General features: G+C 37.5%; 1 protein-coding gene across 1 annotated transcript in view; it reads left to right on the top strand.

The window, feature by feature from the left end:
- Positions 1-20,286, top strand: part of KCNH8 (potassium voltage-gated channel subfamily H member 8) — a 355,709-nt gene that overhangs the window by 19,642 nt on the left and 315,781 nt on the right. The window lies entirely within an intron of this gene.

Here is a 20,286-nt window from a genome sequence, read left to right as displayed (position 1 = left end):
GGTTAAGAGTGTGCAAAACTGGTTTTTGTTAGCCTCATTTAAAAATTCTGTGTGTAGTTTTCTTCTAGAATGTGGAGACATTAACACCTAATGTTTTACGACCTCAACAGAAATGGGAAATGATATGGGTACATTTTATTATCCTCTTATATAACAAAGATACTTAGCATATAATTGTCCTTCAATAAATGGATAACTTCAGCTAAAGTGAGTCTTAGGATCCTATCAGGAATCAGTAAATATTCTCCTTATTACTGAAAGATTGTTTATAAATATCTTTTGTTTTCTCATCAAAGAATTTCAACATCAATTTTATGTTATATATTATATTGATGGAAAGCATTTGTAAATACTTTATTATAAAGCCACAAGTATTAAGTCATTTATTTTATAAATACTAGACTAAAGTTTGAGTAGGAATTAGATGTATTTCTGCTTTCAATCCATGGAGAAGATTCATATCCGTGCATTCCAACCTTATATCTTACATTCTTTCCTTGTATCACTTTATGTTATATTTTATTCTATCAGTCTTTTGTGATATATTGAAAGAAATGGCATCATTCTCATTTTACAGATACGGATATTGAAGAAAAGGCATCTTCTCTTAAGTAATGTTCATGTGCTGTACTCTTACCTTCCTATTTCTTTGTTTCCCTTCCTTATCAGTTCCCCAGCTCTGTCCCCAACACACACACTCACACGTGCACATGCACACACACAACTATTTATAATTTAGTATGACTTCATTTAAATGTTAATTGCTCCCAAAGTACTGTATCTTGTATAATGTAATAGTGTCTTCGGCTTAAAGAATTTACAACATTTTCCAATATCAGAAAGTTAGGTGGGGAAGAGATTTGGGGAATATTATGAAAGATCATGTTTCCTCCTTGCACAGGCTTAAGGATGCTCAAAGTTAGATGTTCAGCCTTCCTTTACCTTTTTGTACAAATTCTTGTGACATACATTTTAAATAAAAAATAGTATTCTTAGCTACATAGTCTCTTTCTTATTCTTGTTCTAATTTCATTTATTTATTTATTTTAATAAATTATATATATTTTTGTGAGACACATGAATAATTTCTTTTCTGGAACAGCTCATCATATAAATAAACATAAGGTTTAGGAACACTTGTTTTTTGACTTTCTGAGAAACTTCCTCACTGGCTTAGAGTTTTCTAGGTTAAATTAGGTCCCTTGGAGGATACAGATCATATTTTTTGCTTCTATTCATTCCTATGTATCTTACTTTTCAGTGACTAGAGGGGTAATAACAGGGAAAAAATGAGTGATTCCTGCTTCTAACATATTTTTCAAGATGTCATTTTTTAAGAGTTGACGCAAATGATAGAGATCCATGGTTTTCTTCCATTTTTTTTCAGTATTCAAGTAGGTACTCAGTAGACTGAATCTATACAAATGAGCCTATCAGAAGTAAGATGCCATGAATGACAGTTCCGCTTCTCTGATTACTAAATTCACTTCAGCGATTTTATGTATACTTTTAAATAAGTGTCTGAGGCATTTTTTGAAGTCAGCAAGGAAACGTGCTAATTGCTTCCATTGCTGAGTTTACAGATAAGATGAGACATATTCCATTAACCCAGAGTGAGACATGGCTCTGAGTTGCCTATGCAAAGTGAGAAGCTGAGATTGTTTTGAAATCTAGAATAACCCACAGGTAATTTTGCTGTGTTGGTGTGCTGGTGTTGGTTAGCTGATTGAGTTTTTTCTGTTCACTCAGTTGTGAAGGACCTTCATTCTGCCTGTGTATGAGAACTTGACTGTGTTCGCACTCAAAAGTGTGGCAGCAAAGTAATCATTCCCTTTGGTAATCATGTACAAGGAGAGGGGAAGGCTTCTGATCTTTGTAGTTCTGTCAATGAGTTTTCTAGGTAAACTTATGTCTTTCTTTTTTTTTTTCCTGATTTTTTTACTTCACAATAATGGGAATACTTGGACTATCTTCCTGGGTTGGGCAAGTTGCCAAAGAACAATATTATTGTAAATCATGCTGGCTTTTAGTACCTAGATGTCTTAACAAAAATTTGATTTGGCACCATAGCTTAGAGAACGATGCAGCCATATTCACACTCATTATGGTATTACTTTGTTATTATATATTTTTTATTTTTTTTTAATTTTTTTTAACGTTTATTTATTTTTGAGACAGAGAAAGACAGAGCATGAACGGGGGAGGGTCAGAGAGAGGGAGACACAGAATCTGAAACAGGCTCCAGGCTCCGAGCTGTCAGCACAGAGGCCGACGCAGGGCTCAAACTCACGGACCGCGAGATCATGACCTGAGCCGAAGTCGGCCGCTTAACCGACTGAGCCACCCAGGCGCCCCTGTTATTATATTTTTACTTATATACTTGTTTCCCACAGAAAAGTACATACTCCTTGGAGATACCTCTTTTTTTCTGATTGGCTGTCTTTGTTTGGCCTTGCAGAGTGCCAAAAACACAACAAATATACAAAAACATCATTCCTGACAGTTTCAACCTGATAAGTGTGAAAGAAGATTTAAAGGAGGTGTTTTTCTTTTCCACTACCTAGGTTTTTCAAAATTCCTTGATCACTGTATTCAGGAATCATTATCATTGTCACCAACATTGTGTCATTGCACTTGCCATTTATTGATCTGTTATCAAGTATCAGTCTCTGCTCAGCATTTTTTATACATAAGCTCATTTAATTTACAAAACGACCTCATGTGGCATTAGCCACGTTTCCATTTTACAAATAAAGAAATTGAAGTTTGGAGAAGTTAAGCAATTTGTCCAAGTGTCACACTGCAAATGTAGCAGAATCAAGATGCAAACTCAGGTCCGAGCCACTGGGTAGTTTGGTAGAAGGCACCTTCCTCCACTCAAATTTCTGATTGTAGAATAAGTTTTTTATTTGTTCGCTTCTTAATTCTTCTAATTCCATCCCTTGCTATTTGCTTAGTTACCTCCTCCTTGGACATATTTTTTTTTTTTTTAATTTTTTTTTTTTCAACGTTTTTTTTTAAATTTATTTTTGGGACAGAGAGAGACAGAGCATGAACGGGGGAGGGGCAGAGAGAGAGGGAGACACAGAATCGGAAACAGGCTCCAGGCTCCGAGCCATCAGCCCAGAGCCTGACGCGGGGCTCAAACTCACGGACCGCGAGATCGTGACCTGGCTGAAGTCGGACGCTTAACCGACTGCGCCACCCAGGCGCCCCCATATTTTATATATTGAAAAGAGAAAGAAGGTTGTCTGAGTTAGGGTGACCGAAGAATTAAAGGTAACAGATCTAAACTTCTATGTTAACAGACCTAGGAGATTCATTTCCTTCTAAGTAGTTCTCAGCCCTGGCTGCAAAACAGAATTGCCTCGTGAGCAACTGAAAACTGCAGATTGCCAGGCTCTGTCCCGGAGCTGCTGGATCAGCATGTCTGATTCAGGAGGGACCCAGGCGTCTGATTAAAAAGAAACAGATGCCGTCGTGTGTTTCTTATGTGCAGCTGGGGTGGGAAATCATGGCTTGGATCTGTGAGATGGGGCTTTGAAACTATTTCCTTCTGAGCGATGGACCATCATCAATGCGAGTGGTGGTGCCTTGAGCGATAGGTTCCTGGACAGCTCGTTTTTCCCAGTTCTTTTGTTCTATAAGTATTTGTTGAGTATCTACTATGTGCCCAACAACATGTGGGAACTTATACTTCTCCAAGTGTAAAAAGAAGGAAATAGTTAAATCGATTGAACTGCTTTAGTTTTCTTTTTAATTAAAAATTATGAAGTAGATATACTGTGTCTGTAGCTCACTCAGCTTCTCACTTTTTATTTAGTTCTGTGCTCAGTTTGTGAATGTTGTAGAGATAAAGGATTTAGACAAGAGAAAGAGAAGAACACAAACTCTATGTGGACATACATATCATGGAAGAAGAGCACACTCATTAACATAAACTCTTTACAGGGTACGATTTGTGAGAAAATGATAGAACATTTAGACCAATATTTAAATGAATTCACCTAAGGACAAAGAATTATATATATAATATATAGCTATGATTCTCTTGATCGCTGCATATTCTGTATATTTATATATATTCTATATACTCATCTTTATATTCATCCACAAGAAAATAATGCTCTTTGCCTCCCCAGGATTTGTGTGAGCAAATTCTGGGCATCTGTGTGGGCACCTGACAAAGGTTTGGTGCCCCAAAGTGCCCACAGGTGACTTTATTACTCTTTGGTAGGTGCCAGGATGTAGCGCCTGTGTGTTATGTTGCCCTTCTGTTTCCCTCTCATCACCACAGTGACACCTCAGTGACCCCTGCCCCTCAACACCCCTGCTTCCTTCCACCCCCACCGTCTCCTTCTCTTTCTTCTCTCTTCTGTGGCTGAAAGAAAGAAAGGAAGGAAGAAAGACTTGGAGCAGGTACCCCATGATTTGTGATGTTCCCTCCTTACTCTCTGTGGCTTCCTCTAGGCTCTATGCTGACATAAAATGGGTTTCTTCCTTTAGTTCAGCAGTGTTTTGACATTTCCATCTGACCGTAGTTCTAGGCTTTAGAAAACAAATAGAAAGTATTTCGAAGGATTTTATTTTCTATATATTTCCAAATACGTTTGAACAGAGTAATGTTTAAAAACAAATATAGTGGTTTTCTAAAAAAAAAAAAAAAAAAAAAACCCAAAAAAACCTCTGAATGATTCTATAAATAAAGAATTAAGTTTATATAGTTCTTTTGGCAAGTTCATAAATCTCAGTATTTCCTCTACCTTTAGGGAAATGGAAAAAAATCCTGGGTGAGCCAGTTAGTAGTCAAGGATTTACTTTAAAAGCTTTAATTTGTACCTCCTTCAAATTTTTAAGGAACGGTGATTTTTTTTTTATGTTCTCCATCTTAACAAAATTAATGCTGAATCTTTGTATTTTAGTAAGTTGAATTTCCCACTATGTCTTTTTTATTTAAATTCGAGTTAGTTCACATACAGTGCAATATCGGTTTCAGGAGTAGAATTCAGTGATTCATCACTTACATACAACACCCAGTGCTCATCACAAGTGCCCTCCTTAATACCTATCACCCATCTGGCCCATCCCCACCCACCTCCCTCTATCAACCCTCAATTTGTTCTCTATCTTTAAGAGTCTCTCATGGTTTTTTCCCTCTCTCTTTTTCTCCCCTTCCCATATGTTCATCTGTTTTGTTTCTTAAATTCCACGTGTGAGTGAAATCATGTGGTATTTCTTTCTCTGACTGACTTATTTTGCTTAGCATAATACATTCTAGCTCTATCCATGTCATTGCAAATGGCAAGAGTTCATTCTTTTACGTGGCTGAGTAATATTCCAGTGTGTGTGTGTGTGTGTGTGTGTGTGTGTGTGTGCGCGCGCGCGCGTGTGTGCGTGTACCACATCTTTTTTGCCCATTCATCACTCAGTGGACATTTGGGCTCTCTCCATAGCTTGGCTGTTGTTGATAGTGCTGCCATAAACATTGAGGTGCATGTATCTCTTCGTCTGTATTTTTGTATCTTTTGGGTAAATACTCAGCAGTGCAATTGCTGGGTCATAGGGTGGTTCTCCTTTTAACTTTTTGAGGAACCTCCATACTGTTCTCCACAGTGGCTGCACCAGTTTGCTTTCTCACAACAGTGCAGGAAGGTCTCCTTTCTCTGCATCCTCACCAACACCTATTGTTTCCTGTGTTGTTAATTTTAGCCATTCCGACAAGTGGAATCCTGTCATGGATTTGATTTGTATTTCCCTGATGATGAGTGATGTTGAGCATCTTTTCATGTATCTTGTTAGCCATCTGGATATCCTCTTTGGAAAAATGCCTATTTGTGTCTTCTGCCCGTTTCTTAACTGGGTTATTTGTTTTCTGGGTATTGAGTTTGATAAGTTTTTTATAGATTTTGGATACTAACCCTTTATCTGGTATGTCATTTGCAAATATATTCTCCCATTCTGTAGGCTACCTTGAAGTTTTGTTGTTTCCTTCACTGTGCAGAAACTTTTTATTTTGATGAAGTTCCCAATAGTTCATTTTTCCCATTGTGTCTTAAAGCATGTTCCTTATACTTGCCTGACATCCACTCCATGCTTTAGAATGTGATTAATAAAAATATATTCACTATCTCAAGGAGGTGATGTCTAGCATAAGGGATGGATATGAATGTTATTTCCACCCATAAAGTCTAGAGAATGTTAATGGAGAGATGTATAAAATTTGAATTATTTTGATTTCTGTATAGTAAAAACTTTGTGCATGTTTTCTTTAAGAAAAGGAATTTTGAGTCTACCCATAATTGTTGTGTTTCTATTAGTAGAAAATATTGCAAAAGAATGAAAGAAATGTGCTAATGTTACCCTTTTGAATTAAACACCAGTCATTTTGTTTTATTATGTAGAGTCTTTGACCAATTAGTGAAACTATAGTATAATCTTTTTTTTTTTTTTTTAGTGATGACTTTGGCTTCCTCACCCTAGATGAAGTGTCATGAGTTTCAATGGACACTATCACACCAGTATACTTTCTGAGTCCAAACATTTGATAGTGAATTAGCCTGGTCTAAATATAGTAATCCAGAAATACTCTAATTATATTTAGTCAAACACATATACACTAAAGAAGTGGTTTGAAACATGTACACTATTTTATTTTATGAATCACACTTTTTCTGTACTCATTCTTTTATTTTATATTGGTCCATAAAATTTCAATGAATATGTTATACCTTATGTGACTGTAAATAACTGAGATGCTATTTTATGGAAATATCTTTATAAGCTTCATGAAAACATAAAGACGAATTTTTTTGCACACTTCCTAGTATGTTTCCTTTGGAAATACTATAATATCACCTTTTCATAACTTCCAAAATGAAATTTGGTTTGTCATTTTGATTCTTCTGATGATCATATATTTATCCAATTAAATATAAAGGCTGAATGTCAACTAGTTCTCCTAATACCCTCTATGGCATTTCAGAGGGGGAAGAAATCTGTGAGCTATTTATATTTACATTTGAATTCAAGTTCCAGTTCTCATTGTGTATTCAGCCTTCACATTAGACATTTTCTTCAACTAATAAATTTCCAGCAGCTGTGTGGGAGTATAGGATCAATTTAGCTACATTAACTTGTTTAGAAATAATGCTACCTTGGGACACCTGGGTGGCTCAGTCGGTTAGGTGTCCGACTTTGGCTCAGGTCATGATCTCATAGTCCATAAGTTTGAGCCCCGTGTCAGGCTCTGTGCTGACAGCTCAGAGCCTGGAGCCTGCTTCTGATTCTGTGTCTCCCTCTCTCTCTGCCCCTCCCCTGCTCATGCTCTGTCTCTCTCTGTCTTAAAAATAAATAAAAACATTTAAGAAAACTTTAGAAATAATGCTTCCTGAAATCTAAAATTCCAAATTATGACGTCAATACTTTCCTCTGGACTTATTTTCTATTATTAGAATTTTCTCAGAATATGTATGCTGCTAAGTTTAGGGTGAAATATTTGTTCACCTCTTGTCCTTTAATGTTTCAGCCTGGTTTCACCCTCATGTAGACTCAGAAAGCCTTTTTTTGGTTAAGTTCTGAAAGAGACCTGAAGAATTCTTTTGTTTTCAACTTCTGATTTCAACATAAGGAAATGGAGCTAGAAAGTCAACATGGGGCACCTGGGTGGCTCAGTTGGTTTGGTGTCCGACTTCAGCTCAGGTCATGATCTCATGGTTCGTGGGTTCGAACCCCGCATCGGGCTCTGTGCTGATAGCTCAGAGCCTGCAGCCTGCTTCGGATTCTGTCTCTGGCCCTCTCTGCCCCTCACCCGCTTGTGCTCTGTCTCTCTGTCTCTAAAATAAATAAACATTAAGAAAGAAAGAAAGAAAGAAAGAAAGAAAGAAAGAAAGAAAGAAAGAAAGAAAAGAAAGACAACATGACTTGTCCAGGGTCACACAGCTGGTTGGGACCCATGCTTCTCTAGTGTCATGACCAATCTATAAACAAATGAGTGAAATTGGAAAGAATATTTGACTTTGAGACTCTAAAATGTCTTTTCTACATTGACTTTTATTCCATGGGAATTGACCTTTAAGATAATAAACATCTTAGAAGTTATGAGATTTGCTTGGACAACAGTGACTACAATGTTAACGTTTTTAGTATTTTCTTTGAAATGACCTTGTTGTAGACATTGTGAAATTGAGGTTAGGCAAAGGTAGAAAATTGAAAACATAATGAGGGTTCTGAAAAACAGAAGAACTGTTAAGGTTATACACTATTCTTGAGTTTTTCAGATTTCCCATATAGGCAGTGACTACCTTAGTGATAACTGTCCTACAAGCACATTCTATGATTTTTTTTTTTTCAGTTAGATACTAACATCCCTGATCATTAGCTGAACGTAAAGCCTTATGCTGAAAGTTATACATGTTCTATTGGGCACCATTGTTCTTTTAGGTTAGAATCTTCTTTTTGCTCTCTGAAGCAAAAATGACTTTTAGTATCCATCCCTGAAGGTGCACAAGAGGCAGGGAAAGAAAAATCACTTTTTAATTTTAATCTTGGCAAATTACATGTGCCTTATTGAATTGGTGTTTTGGGACTTGGGTTAAGGCTCTGATATCCAAAAGTAATAAAAAACGAAGGTAAATTTGTGTTCCATGTGACATGAATCTGTTGTTGTCTCTGTGGATAGTCACGTCTTAGCCATATGGTGACTCTTCTTTCTATGAGCTTACAGAAGTTCATCCAATACCATTCTAGTGCTTTCCTTTGGGGGCAGGCATATGAATGTGGACATGACGCTATTCTTGAAAGGTACCTTTGCTGACCACTTAGGCTCAAAGAATCTCTCTATTTCTCCCCAATTCCCATAGTACTTTATCCAGTACTACTTTGTAATACATATAACTTACCAAGTATGGTGAAATACAATAAGCTTTTTTGGAATGGTGTGTTTATTTTTGTAAGTTCAGGCATTTGTTAACTTGTTGCCAATTCAGAGCAATTGTTCATTCAATAAACATTTATTGAGCCCCTTCAAATCCCCAGCACTGTTTTAGGTACTGGGTATAGGACTGTCAGTAAGTCAGGAAAAGTCCCTTCCTTCATGAAGCTTATATTCTGATGGTGGGGGTGTGAGGAAATCCTAAACAGACAAGTAAAATGAGTTTACACAAAGAGAGAGTCACAATAATAAGAAAATGTTAAGAGAAGAGCAAGCAGAAAGGTAACCAAGGGAAAAGAGGTTATTTTTCTCAGTAAGATGATCATAAATGTCCTGTTAAGTGACCTTTAAACTAATGCTTAAATAATGAGAACAAACCAGCAATGGAAATACTGGAGGTGAGAAGGGAACATCCAAACAGATGTGGCAAGGTTGTAGGTGGTGGGGGGAGGGGGTGGACCATCACATGAGACAAGTGGTAAGAAGAAGCTGGACCTTGTAGGGCCGTGTAAGTCATCATGGCAAGGAGTTTGGAGTTCAATTCCAAATTGAAATAGGAAGCCAGGATACAGTTTCAAGAAACGGAGTAATATTATATCACTTGGGTTGTATGTGAAGAAAGCACCGTAGATGGACATGAACAGAAGCCATCTATTCATATATTTTGTTATCTTCTATAGATCTAGATGGCAAGGAATCTACTTAGTGAGTCTCTTTAGATCTTGTGTGTGCATGTGTGTGTGTGTTTGAGAAAGGAAGTCAAGCAGGGGTGACGGAGCAAGCAGGACCCCAGGCAAAGGAAGAGCTGCTGACCTCAGTTCTGGGAGGCAGGGAATTCACTAAGGTGGGGGGTGGGGGTGTGGGTGGAAGGTCAACTTGGGATATTTTATTTTATTTTATTTTATTTATTCTATTTATTTTTAATATGAAATTTATTGTCAAATTGGTTTCCATACAACACCCAGGGCTCATCCCAACAGGTGCCTTCCTCAATACTCCTCACTCAACCTCCCCACCCTCCCACCCCGCCCCCATCAACCCTGTTTGTCCTCAGTTTTTTAAGAGTCTCTTATGTTTTGGCTCCCTCCCTCTCTAACCTTTTTTTTTTTTTCTCCTTCCCCTCCCCTTGGTCTTCTGTTAAGTTTCTCAGGATCCACATAGAAGTGAAAACATACGGTATCTGTCTTTCTCTGTATGGCTTATTTCACTTAGCATCACACTCTCCAGTTCCATCCACGTTGCTACAAAAGGCCATATTTCATTCTTTCTCATTGCCACGTAGCATTCCATTGTGTATATAAACCACAATTTCTTTATCCATTCGTCAGTTGATGGACATTTAGGCTCTTTCCATACTTTGGCTATTGTTGAGAGTACTGCTATAAACATTGGGGTACAAGTGCCCCTATGCATCAGCACTCCTGTATCCCTTGGGTAAATTCTTAGCAGTGTTATTGCTGGGTCATAGGGTAGGTCTATTTTTAATTTTTTGAGGAACCTCCACACCGTTTTCCAGAGCGGCTGCACCAGTTTGCATTCAACTTGGGATAATTGAATGAGCACTACGAAATTTCATGTTTTCTTCCTTTCTCCTCCTTTTCTTGGGCCAAAGGCAGTATGGGCTAGAGGGATGTGGTCTGATACAACATAGTCACATATATGTATAAAGTACACGTATGTACTTTACCTGCATTGTCACTTATTTCTCCCCAGCAATTTGGAATTGGGGCGTTACACTCCACAACCCCTTATCCACAACCCAGGGGGTTTTAGACGTGTTTGGAATTAAGAAGTTTTCAGATGTTAGTTTAGATAATAAAATGCACATGCTAGCTATGACCTACCTCCCTATTGGAGTCTCAGGAGGGACACTGTAATCTAACACATGAGTGCAAAATGCAGCAAACCCATTTTGTTATTTGCACAATACGGGAAACATTAAGAATGCAGATAGGCTCACATCAGATGAGGTTCGCAGAAGGGAGTTTGTATTAAGCTTTCAAAAAGCTTCTCATTTTGGGGTGCGTGAGTGGCTCAGGTCATGATCTCACGGTTCGTGGGATCCAGCCCTATATCGGGCTCTGCGCTGACAGTGTGGAGCCAGCTTGGGATTCTCTCTCTCTCTCTGTCTCTCCCCCTCCTTAAAGCCTGCACGTGTACTCTCTCTCTCTCTCTCTCTCTCTGTCTCTCAAATAAATAAATAAATAAACATAAAAAAAGGAAAAGAAAAGGAATGGTGACTCCTGCTTACAAATATCTGTCCTGTATCTAAAAGCACATATTTGTATATTGAGAGATAGATTACTATAAAGGAACTCAGTAAACAATGGCAACTAATAAGTTTAAAATCTAACCATTTGGGGGGAATGAAGACTGTCTCTATTAATTGTCTTATATAGTTTCTATCATGGTGCCAATTATAATATTAATAATGACAATTATCTTGCAATACTTTGAAGATTTAATTATGATAAAGGTAATTAATGACTTAAATAACTGAATTTTGATAAATGATTTAAATTATGATAAATTTTGAGGAGCACATTTTCTCCATTATCCCATTGATTAAACGAGAAAAGTTCTACATCACTGTAGATGAAAGCAATCTCATTGATATATATTTTTTTACATTTATTCATTTTTTGAGAGACCGAGAGAGACAGAATGTGAGTGGGAAGGGACAGAGAGAGAGCGAGACACAGAATGTGAAACAGGCTCCAGGCTCTGAACTGACAGCACAGAGCTCAATGCGGGGCTCGAACTCACGGACCGTGAGATCATGACCTGAGCTGAAGTCGGCCGCTTCACCGACTGAGCCACCCAGGTGCCCCGAGTAGGATGTTTTATATAGTTAAACAGAAGTAATTTTTCTTTAACTGTTATCTGTTTTGATTTTTTAATTTCATAATTTTATTTTAAACTATTCTATTCAGTATGTGTGCGTGAGTGTGTGACTGTGTGTGCATGTTTGTGTGTAAGTATGTGTGCATGTGTGATCTACAGCTGATCATCATTTGCAGTCGTTATGATCTATAAAGTTGCTGTGAACACTGAATTAGCAAATACTGAACCAGTGCTCCCAGGGGAAATACGGTGTTAGGTTCCAGTGAGCCTTTGATCGGAACGTTTTTGGCAACAATCAGTACATAATTTTATTTTACATGGGTCTTTGTTTAAAGACATCTTATTTATTATGCAGTCGATTCATTAGCATCGAACTCATGTTCACCACGTGTTCAACAGCACTATAACTCGTGCCTGAACGAAGCTTAACTAACACAGGCATTTTCTCCATAATGCCCATCACAGCCCTTCTGGACTTAGGAACAACAGAGAACACCAGGTTCGGAGGGGCATCTTAAACAACAAAACCACCAACAGAAAGTGTGAAAATCTTCACTTAGTACTAAACAGACTGAAAAAGACACTTGTGTATAGAGTAAGAGCTGAAGCAAGAAGACAGAGAAATACCTTGTTCAACCGCAGGTGGGACTATGTCAGGGAACTCACATTTTTTCGGTGCTCTGTGCGTGTCTGTGAAAGCACCGCCAGTGTTGATTTGAAGGGACAAATTCCCGAATAAGCAAGCCACCAGTAACGAGCATTGACCGGAGAAGGGCGTGTCCGTAACATGTTTTGGTTAGTGTAGGGTAGGAATTATCTTGTTACATTTTATCTTCTAATTAATTCCTAATAGTTGGTATATAGCCAAGCCCATTCTGTGGGCTTTATTGTTAGTTCTAGGCAGATACCTCTAAGTGTAATATTTATTATCCTTAAATACATGTGTGTCACATACTTGAGATTTAAGAACATGCATATTTAAATACACCGGTATTATTTGTATATACTACAGAGTTGAAGCAAGAGTGAATGAGGAGAGAGAGTAATGACATGCTGATGTACAGAAGAAAGTCATTTTTAAAAGTAATGAATGTCCTAATTATTCATGTGTTAGCGTAGCAGCCTGCTTAAAAATTCTTTGAAGTCCATAAAATCGACTTAACCTCTTCTGTTTATAGACAATTAAAATGAAAAGCCTTCATAATTAATATAATCTTAACATTATCTTAAAATGCAGTTAATGGGAAGTCATCCATCTTCTGACGTAGTTAATTCACTTTTTGCCACACTTATAGCTACTGCATTTGAACATGCCATTATATATTAGAAGGTTGGTGCTTTGCTTTGCTTTTTTTTCCCTCCTCCCTCTTATGAAAGTCAGAAGAGCATTTGCTTACTGTATTACCAACTCAATTCTTTGTTCATTCATCAAAATTAATATATGCCTTCTAGGAGCACTGAATAGCACAGGAAAGTAAATACAGTAATTGGGTGGCTTTTTTCCAGGAAATTCTGTATTTGATTGTTAATAAGATCTAAAACTGAAGCCTCTCGCAAATAAATAAATTCACTGGTTTGTATTATGTTTTGCACTTCAAGATTTTTCATTGCCATGTCTTTGGAGAACAGAAATACTTGGTGCATTTAGAAGTTTTTGTTTCATTTGGAAAAATAATTTGAGAATAGGCTATACAAAGTGGGTGCCCTGTCCATCTCCTAATCTTGAGGCTCTAGCTCAATGCCTCCTCTAACATCAGTTCAACAACTACTTAGGCAAATCACTGTGTTATGTGGTGTTGAGGGAGGGTGCTGGGACAGAAGGATAACTGTTCCCTCTCTCAGGACACTTATACTCTAGTGAGAGAGGTAAGATTGGTATGACTAGAACACATGGTAGAAAGGGAAGGTTATAGGAGAACTGGGACTAACGACTGTGAATTGATAAGCAAAGGGAAGGCTGATTCTTAAGGAGAACAGAGAAGGGAACATTTAGACTGTGGTTTGTATCCTGAGTAGAATCTGTTGGATAGGAAGGGGAGGTTGTTTTCCAGCAGATTGTGCTGGACCAAAGCATTCTTAAAGGTAAACGTCAGGGTGGCAAACACTAGGAATGCTGTAATGGTAATCTGGACACAATGGGTCATGACTTGGAAGCTAGGTAATGTGGTTGGACTTTAATAAGACAATAAGACTTTAATAATAAGACAATGTGGAGCTTGAACTCATGACCCTGAGATCAAGAGTCACATGCTCCACCAACTGAGCCAGCCAGGCACCACTATAGTATTGTTATTTAATCAAAGCCATGGGGAAACAGGCATTGTTTGTTGGAAAATGCTAAAAGTTAGAAAGAGGAGAAGTCTGCATCCAAACACATTGGATTCCTTATCTCAACTCTAATCACTGTAGAGAAGACCAGAATGATGGATATGATGGCAATGGCTTTCACGGTGTTTTTGCAGCAGAGTAGAGGCATAAGAAGAAGAGAAACTTCCTAAGGTGGGGGGTACTATTAGAAGTACGTAACAAAGCACAGAAAGACAGCTGGGTATCTGATATGAGATTGACGCTTTTAAACATGGCCAGAATGAGAGTACAGAGGAAAAACCTAGAGGCTTTGCACCAAGAAATTTTCGTCAATTTGTACCAACTATTTGATACTGACCTCCAAAACATTTAAAAGTCAAAATCATCCCTATTCATCAGAATCATTCTTTTCTCCCGAAAAATTTGAACACATAGGTTAGGACAACTAGGATGTAACACTGTAAAATCAATTATTTCTACCCACTTCCTACTTTTAGACCTTCGTAAAGGTGACCAGGTGTGACCTACCTTTGCCCACAGGGCCAATGCAGGTTTTTTCAATGAAAGTAAAGGTATTTTGAAGTATATATATTTCAAGATATTCACAGAGCTTCTTATTGAAACAGTTATGAAAACCACTCTTGAACTGCCTGATATCACTAGATAAGCAAGAAGCTGTCAAAATGGAAGGTTAGCTTTAACCTTAGGAATATTGCCCTTTTGGATATTAGTAATTTCTAGGGTTATTACAAGAATAAGCAATTATCACTTTTATTAAGTTTGACCCTTGTAAAAGTGGTTTCATATTGGGTGGGTTCCTAGGTCTTCTCAGCTTAACTTCAAACATTCAAAATACGCATTGTGGCTTTATTTAATTTGTTCTTTTAATTGAGGTATAGTTGACATACAATGTTATATTAGTTTCAGGTTTACAACATAGTGAATTAACAATTCTATACATTCACTTTAGGTATAAAGCAAGTCGGTACCGAGATGTTTAGTTTTAAAATTTTGGTTTTTTTGCTTTTTAAATCTCCTCACAAAACTATCTGACAGGCTGTGAGGATGTGCTTTTTGTAAAATATTCTGTGAGAGCTTATTTTCAGACTGTTGCACCAAGTCTAAAATGTTTATTTCATTGAATACTTACGCTGATAAGTGGTTGGCATTTATAATTTCACGGAATGATTATAGAAAAAGGATATTGGGTAGAGGAAATGGAATGAAATAGAAACTAAATTATTCTGGTTGAATAGAGACTATAACACGGTAGTATAAAATATATGCAATTTGGGGGATGATCTGAATATTATCTTAACAAATATAAACTAACTGAAGGAGGACTAACATCTTTATGCTGTTGTAATTATTTCCAATAACATGGAATGTCATTATTTGTTGGAGTCTATTTTCATGAAAGACATATTTAGTCATACTAAGACTGAGAGAATTCACCCTCAATAACCATTCAGAAAATAAGTTTTTTTTGTTTGTTTGTTTTTTTTAATTTTTTTATTTTTGGGACAGAGAGAGACAGAGCATGAACGGGTAAGGGGCAGAGAGAGAGGGAGACACAGAATCGGAAACAGGCTCCAGGCTCTGAGCCATCAGCCCAGAGCCTGACGCGGGGCTCGAACTCACGGACCGCGAGATCGTGACCTGGTTGAAGTCGGACGCTTAACCGACTGCGCCACCCAGGCGCCCCCAGAAAATAAGTTTTAAAGGATAGACTTTATCAAGAGAAAATTGAACCTAGAAGGGTTGTGTGCTAGTCATTGCTCTGCTCACTTTCGGATCCGTTTCTTGCCACCCTCCTGCTTTGGTCTATATTTCATTCAACTCCAGAAGTTAAGAAAAGAACGAATAAAACTAACAAAAAGGAGGAAGAACAAAGATGGATCAGAAATTGTCACCATAAGGCAAAGAAAGAGATGATCAGCGAAACCAAAAGTTTGGGGTTTTGAAGGAATTAACGATACATAAATATATGTCAAGATTGATCTAGAAAAAGAGAAGAGAACAAAGAAAGAAATTTGGAATAAAAAGTGGCACATAGATACTTTTTAAATCTCTTTGACTAAACACCTGGATATACTGTGTCACAGGAAAAGTGTTTCCAATTCAGAACAAAAACTGTTAATGTAACATACTACATTACTAAAGGAGATGCTAAGACCATGGAGAATGACAAACATTGTCTGTTGCTTGTCCCAAGAGGTAGAATCTGTTTTCCACCCTTGAATCTGGGCTTGGCAGTGTGACTTGCTTTGGCCAATGGGACATTAGCAAATATGATGAAAGAAACTTAGAAAGTGGTCTTCCATCAGGTCTGCCCCTTCCTTTTAGCTGGAGCCCTGATGCCATCTTGTGAAGAAGCTTGGGCCAGTCTCCTGCAGAATGAAAAGACAAAAGGAAAAAGGCGCCCGTAGTCTGAGCTGAGACCTAGTAGGCCTGCTTGGCAAAGATAGCCTCCTAAGCGAGCCCAAGCGAGAGCAGCAGAACCATTCAGCCAGCACACAGAATCATGAAAAAAAAAAAATCGTTGTTTCAAGCCAGTGAATTTTGGGCATTGTGTTACTCTGCAAAGGTTAAATAAAACATTAATGCATGATCTTATGTTGGGAATTTTTTTTTTGTTTGTTTTCGATGCATCTTCATTAGGGAATGCCATAGCAAAATATCATTTGAACTTTCTTAGCTTGACTAAAGGTAATTATCCCAAACTTACAGATAATATATTTAGTAGTGAAACTTTAGGAGCAACCCCACTAAAATTTGGAATCCATCAAGAATCCTGGTATTGCCTTTTGTATTTAATATTTACCAGAAATTCTAGCCAATGTAATCCAATAATAAAGAGAAGTGAGATATACTGATTAGAAATGAAGAGAAAATACTGTCCTTATTTGCAGATGATATGATTGCCAATGTAGCAAGCCCTTGAGAATGTAAATACAAATAAAACAGAAACTTCACCTTGAATACACGTTGAAGAATAACAAAGTGTGGAGACCTCTTCTCCAGATGGCAACATTTGTTTTCTTAAGTTACATCAAGTAGATTACAGTGTTATGTACGGGCCTAGAAAAATGACCAGTGGAAAAGAATACAGAACCAAGATCTAGATATTTATACAAATCTATTATAGGGAGGAATTAAATTGTAAGGGGACTAAAGACTTAGGTAAATAAATAAATAGCTTTAAAAATGAAAAATGGAAGAATATCTTTATGATTATAGGGAGGGAAGCATTTAAAAATACACAAAAAAAGCACAAACAGAGATTGACAAAATGAGATCGACAAATGCAATGGAATTACAATTTAAAAATTATTGGGGGAGCTTGGGTGTCTCAGTTGGTTAAGGGGCTGACTTCGGCTCAGGTCATGATCTCGCGGTTCTTGGTTTGAGCCCCGTGTCGGGCTCTGTGCTGACAGCTCAGAGCCTGGAGCGTGCTTCGGATTCTGTGTCTCCCTCTCTCTCTGCCCCTCCCCTGCTCATTCTCTCTCTCTCTCTCTCTCTCTCTCTCTCTCTCTCTCTCTCTCTCTCTCAAAAATAAAAATTTTAAAAAAATTAAAAAAAATTATTTAACAGCCACCGCAGCAAAACCTAACATAAACATAGCTGAAATGCAAACCACAGACTGGAAGGAGATATTTGCTGCCCATACAGCTGACAGAAGAGTGCATCCCGAATTTTAAAAGAACTCCTTCTATTAGTCTGGAAAAGAGATGGGCAAAGGCAAATCAGAGAGGAGGAAACTCACGATAAGTCAGTAGGAGAAAGAACAAGGGAACTATTGGACAGAGCTATTCCACTTTTAAAAATATGTTCCAGAAAATAATCAGTGCACAAGGAGTGCACCAATGCACAAGGAGATATGTCTAGAATGCCTATTGCATCATGATTGGGAATAGCAACACTTACTCTAAATTCAACTAGTAAATTCTGGATGTAATCATACAATGAAATATTACCTATGAAAGCAAACCATCCATAATATGGAAGAATCTTGGAAACACAGGTTTGAGGGAGAAAAGGCAAGTATATATAAAGTTTAGAAATATGTAGAAAATACCGTCTATTATTTATAGACATGTATCTATGTAGTAAAAGCATAATCATAGGCATGGGAATGATAAACACCAGTTTAAGATAGTGAATACAGCTGAAGAAGAAAGGATGGAATTTGGATACATAAGCATTTCAACCATATGCTTTATGTACTTTATTCAATAAAATCTGAAGTATAACGGGAATTTTTAATGTTCAATAAAACCGGTTGAAGAATACAAGGACATGTCATTCTCTATAGCTTTCTGAATGGTTAATGCTGCTTCATAAAAAAAAAAAAATGGTGTTAAATAGTGTCAAACTGTGTTTTGCTGATGGAGGACTTCTCAGAATCTTTGTTAATACTGGAATGTCCTGTGACTCTCTTAAGAGGTGAATGTCGCATGCAGTGCTCTCAAACACCTTTGATGAGGGAATGAATTTGAACATATATATGGAGACACTAGATTACTGCAGAACAAGTGGGAGAAATGCAAATCTAGAGATGGACGGTGCTGTGGAATACTTTGTTAAGTAGGTCCCCAGGGTCTGGACAAACATCTACCTTCTGGTCAAAATAGTTAACCAAATGGGCAAGGCTTTGTTATGTATGGTTTCGTTATGGGCCATAAAAAAAAGTTTTCATACTTTTTTTTTTTTAACTGTTTCATTGAGCTCTAATTTATATTCCATGGTGAGGGTGCAATGCAATGATTTTTAGTTAATGGATAGAGTTGTACCACCATCACATAGTCCAGTTTGGGACTATTTCCATCATCCATGAAATTCCCACCAGCCTCTTTGCACTCAATCCCTGTTACCAATCCCAGGCAACGACTGATTTGCTTTCTGTCTCTATAAATTTGCCTTTTTTTGGATAGCCCATGAAAATGGAATCATACAATATGTAGTCCTTTGTATCTGGCTTTTTACATTTAATATGTTTTTGAGGTTTATCCATGTTGTGTGTGTGTCAATATTTTGTTCCTTTTGTTGCTCAGTAGTAGCCCATTGCATGGATATGGTACTTTTGGTTTATCCATTGACCAGTTGATGGTCATTTGAATTGTTTCCAGTTTTGGGCTCTGAGTCACAATGCTATGAATAGTCATGTACAAGTCTTTTGCAGACATGTGTTCTCATTTCTCTTGGGTGTAGATTCATGGGAGTGGAATTGTTGGGTTCATTAAAAGTTTATGTTTGACTTCTTAAAATACTGCCAAACTATTTTTAGAGTGATTGCACCCCTTTACATTTCTATAGTAATGTAAGAGGGTTCTGGTTTCTTCTCATCCTCACCAAACTTGCTGTTGTCTGTGTGTGTGTGTGTGTGTGTGTGTGTGTGTGTGTGTGTTTTAATGTTTATTTTTGAGATAGAGACTGAGCACGAGCGAGGTAGGGAGACACAGGATCTGAAGCAGGTTGTCAGCACAGAGCCTGACGTGGGGCTCGAACCCATGAACCATGAGATCATGACCTGAGCCAAAGCCGGGCACTTAACTGAGTGAACCACCCAGGCACCCCCATCTGTGTTTTGATTACAGCCATTCAAGTGGGTATGTAGTGGCACCTCAAGTATGTTTTTAATGTATATTTTTCTAATGATGAATGATGTTGAACAGCTTTTTACATACTAATTAGCTGTTTGATGCCTTCTTTGGTGAAATGTCTATTCAGATCTTTTGCTGTATTTTAAGTTGGGTTATTATTATTGCTGTTTATTGAGCTATAAGAGCAATGGTGTGGAGACAATCTTGTATCAGATACCAGATTTGCAAGTATTTTCCTTCCATAAGAAAAAAGTAATTTTAAGTGGGGCTTTATTTCTTGTGTACTGTATCTCTCCCATGATCTTCATTTGCACAGAAAGTACTGCTGAGAAGACAATGTAAAAGAGGATCATTATCCCTGTAGCTGATAGTTCAGCTAGTTAGCATGTTTGTGTTCCTCTGATTTATTTGCCCTTTTTCTCTCCAAAGGAGTTTTGAATCCTATGAAAAATACAGATTCACACTTATTGGAAACCATGCATTCCAATTACTGGTGATTCTGTCAAAGGACAGTTGATCTTTGAACAATGCAAGGGTTAAGGTTGCTGACTCCTCCCAAACTTAACTACTCATAACCTACTGTTGACCAGAAGCCTTACCGAT

This window comes from Neofelis nebulosa, chromosome 5, assembly GCF_028018385.1.
Source record: "Neofelis nebulosa isolate mNeoNeb1 chromosome 5, mNeoNeb1.pri, whole genome shotgun sequence".
In the NCBI taxonomy this organism is placed as follows: Eukaryota; Metazoa; Chordata; class Mammalia; order Carnivora; family Felidae; genus Neofelis; species Neofelis nebulosa.
Note: the sequence above shows the minus strand (reverse complement) of the source record. Positions and strands in the feature narration are given on the sequence as shown.